The 3118-nt window shown below is 44.6% G+C and overlaps 6 non-coding genes across 6 annotated transcripts in view; all 6 read right to left on the bottom strand.

The window, feature by feature from the left end:
• Positions 1-132: 132 nt before the first annotated feature.
• On the bottom strand, positions 133-251 carry LOC143489732 (U5 spliceosomal RNA). Its single transcript, XR_013124837.1, has one exon. It is a non-coding gene; the product is annotated as a U5 spliceosomal RNA (small nuclear RNA).
• Positions 252-876: 625 nt separating this feature from the next.
• Positions 877-1067, bottom strand: LOC143489639 (U2 spliceosomal RNA). Its single transcript, XR_013124749.1, has one exon. It is a non-coding gene; the product is annotated as a U2 spliceosomal RNA (small nuclear RNA).
• Positions 1068-1217: 150 nt separating this feature from the next.
• On the bottom strand, positions 1218-1336 carry LOC143489731 (U5 spliceosomal RNA). The gene has a single exon (XR_013124836.1). It is a non-coding gene; the product is annotated as a U5 spliceosomal RNA (small nuclear RNA).
• A 626-nt stretch (positions 1337-1962) lies between these two features.
• On the bottom strand, positions 1963-2153 carry LOC143489638 (U2 spliceosomal RNA). Its single transcript, XR_013124748.1, has one exon. It is a non-coding gene; the product is annotated as a U2 spliceosomal RNA (small nuclear RNA).
• A 150-nt stretch (positions 2154-2303) lies between these two features.
• LOC143489729 (U5 spliceosomal RNA) lies at positions 2304-2422 on the bottom strand. The gene has a single exon (XR_013124835.1). It is a non-coding gene; the product is annotated as a U5 spliceosomal RNA (small nuclear RNA).
• A 628-nt stretch (positions 2423-3050) lies between these two features.
• Positions 3051-3118, bottom strand: part of LOC143489637 (U2 spliceosomal RNA) — a 191-nt gene continuing 123 nt past the window's right edge. The window contains exon 1 of the small nuclear RNA XR_013124747.1: positions 3051-3118. This exon is cut by the window's right edge and continues 123 nt beyond it. This is a non-coding gene — a small nuclear RNA (U2 spliceosomal RNA).

Raw genomic sequence — 3118 nt, 5'->3', positions numbered from 1 at the left:
GACCGGGCACCGGCCTCGCAGGCAGGGAGGCCTCCTCCGTGGCATACCCGCCCTTCCCCCCTCTTCCAGACACCCACCGAGCCACTCCCACCCCTCCCTAAGTTTATACTTTCTCGTTATACGGATTGTTGCGGCCCCGCCCGGAGGCAGAGCGCTCCAAAAAATCACTTTGACTCTTTGACGTTCCCCTCCACGGAAATCTTTAGTAAAAGGCGAAAGATTTGTGCGTGAATGAAGAGAAACCCGAGCTATAGCCGTGTACGCTCAGGCGTCCCGCCACGCCAACAAAGAGCCTAGCTCGTTTGTTCGCGGTAACAAGGGAGGAGCCTGCGAGGCTGTGGCTTGCTTGTTTGCAAACAACAGGGCTGGCAGGCAATAATAGATAGAGAGAGAGAGAGAGAGAGAGAGAGAGAGAGAGAGAAAACAGGAACAATTTCAAAAAAAAAAAAAAAAAAAAAAAAAAAAAAGAACAAAAACGGAGGGAAAACTGCAAACAGCCGAAAGGGGAGTGGCCTCCGCTCTCACTGCATTTGTGACCAGCTGACAATTGCAGGCAGACAGACAGAGACCACTCACCCCTTCATTCTTGCCTATTTAAGGAGTGGAGTGAGCTGCTTTGTTTTATTTATTTATTCATTTTGGCTGCTCCCTCACATGGACAGACAGACAGACAAATCAATAAATATATATACATATTATATATATATATATATATATATATATATATATATATATATATATATATATATATATATACACACACACACACACACACACACACACACACCAAATAAATAAATACATTCATTCATTCATTAAAATAAAACAGGCTGATCATACCAAACAGCAACAAACTCTTTTTTTCACACAAGCTTAGGAAGGTGCACCGTTCCTGGAGGTACTGCAATACCAGGTCGATGCGTGGGGCGAACGGGGCAAGCCCCTGTTTCGCCTCCCTGTTCTAAAAATCCATTTAATATGAAGTCCTCGTATAGAGGACGTATCAGATATTAAACTGATAAGAACAGATACTACACTTGATCTTAGCCAAAAGGCCGAGAAGCGATAACCTGAAATGGGCGCTGGACCGGGCACCGGCCTCGCAGGCAGGGAGGCCTCCTCCGTGGCATACCCGCCCTTCCCCCCTCTTCCAGACACCCACCGAGCCACTCCCACCCCTCCCTAAGTTTATACTTTCTCGTTATACGGATTGTTGCGGCCCCGCCCGGAGGCAGAGCGCTCCAAAAAATCACTTTGACTCTTTGACGTTCCCCTCCACGGAAATCTTTAGTAAAAGGCGAAAGATTTGTGCGTGAATGAAGAGAAACCCGAGCTATAGCCGTGTACGCTCAGGCGTCCCGCCACGCCAACAAAGAGCCTAGCTCGTTTGTTCGCGGTAACAAGGGAGGAGCCTGCGAGGCTGTGGCTTGCTTGTTTGCAAACAACAGGGCTGGCAGGCAATAATAGATAGAGAGAGAGAGAGAGAGAGAGAGAGAGAGAGAGAGAAAACAGGAACAATTTCAAAAAAAAAAAAAAAAAAAAAAAAAAAAAAAGAACAAAAACGGAGGGAAAACTGCAAACAGCCGAAAGGGGAGTGGCCTCCGCTCTCACTGCATTTGTGACCAGCTGACAATTGCAGGCAGACAGACAGAGACCACTCACCCCTTCATTCTTGCCTATTTAAGGAGTGGAGTGAGCTGCTTTGTTTTATTTATTTATTCATTTTGGCTGCTCCCTCACATGGACAGACAGACAGACAAATCAATAAATATATATACATATTATATATATATATATATATATATATATATATATATATATATATATATATATATATATATACACACACACACACACACACACACACACACACCAAATAAATAAATACATTCATTCATTCATTAAAATAAAACAGGCTGATCATACCAAACAGCAACAAACTCTTTTTTTCACACAAGCTTAGGAAGGTGCACCGTTCCTGGAGGTACTGCAATACCAGGTCGATGCGTGGGGCGAACGGGGCAAGCCCCTGTTTCGCCTCCCTGTTCTAAAAATCCATTTAATATGAAGTCCTCGTATAGAGGACGTATCAGATATTAAACTGATAAGAACAGATACTACACTTGATCTTAGCCAAAAGGCCGAGAAGCGATAACCTGAAATGGGCGCTGGACCGGGCACCGGCCTCGCAGGCAGGGAGGCCTCCTCCGTGGCATACCCGCCCTTCCCCCCTCTTCCAGACACCCACCGAGCCACTCCCACCCCTCCCTAAGTTTATACTTTCTCGTTATACGGATTGTTGCGGCCCCGCCCGGAGGCAGAGCGCTCCAAAAAATCACTTTGACTCTTTGACGTTCCCCTCCACGGAAATCTTTAGTAAAAGGCGAAAGATTTGTGCGTGAATGAAGAGAAACCCGAGCTATAGCCGTGTACGCTCAGGCGTCCCGCCACGCCAACAAAGAGCCTAGCTCGTTTGTTCGCGGTAACAAGGGAGGAGCCTGCGAGGCTGTGGCTTGCTTGTTTGCAAACAACAGGGCTGGCAGGCAATAATAGATAGAGAGAGAGAGAGAGAGAGAGAGAGAGAGAGAGAGAAAACAGGAACAATTTCAAAAAAAAAAAAAAAAAAAAAAAAAAAAAAAGAACAAAAACGGAGGGAAAACTGCAAACAGCCGAAAGGGGAGTGGCCTCCGCTCTCACTGCATTTGTGACCAGCTGACAATTGCAGGCAGACAGACAGAGACCACTCACCCCTTCATTCTTGCCTATTTAAGGAGTGGAGTGAGCTGCTTTGTTTTATTTATTTATTCATTTTGGCTGCTCCCTCACATGTGGACAGACAGACAGACAAATCAATAAATATATATACATATTATATATATATATATATATATATATATATATATATATATATATATATATATATATATATACACACACACACACACACACACACACACACACCAAATAAATAAATACATTCATTCATTCATTAAAATAAAACAGGCTGATCATACCAAACAGCAACAAACTCTTTTTTTCACACAAGCTTAGGAAGGTGCACCGTTCCTGGAGGTACTGCAATACCAGGTCGATGCGTGGGGCGAACGGGGCAAGCCCC

The sequence above is a fragment of the Brachyhypopomus gauderio genome, unplaced genomic scaffold (genome assembly GCF_052324685.1).
Source record: "Brachyhypopomus gauderio isolate BG-103 unplaced genomic scaffold, BGAUD_0.2 sc63, whole genome shotgun sequence".
In the NCBI taxonomy this organism is placed as follows: domain Eukaryota; kingdom Metazoa; phylum Chordata; class Actinopteri; order Gymnotiformes; family Hypopomidae; genus Brachyhypopomus; species Brachyhypopomus gauderio.
Note: the sequence above shows the minus strand (reverse complement) of the source record. Positions and strands in the feature narration are given on the sequence as shown.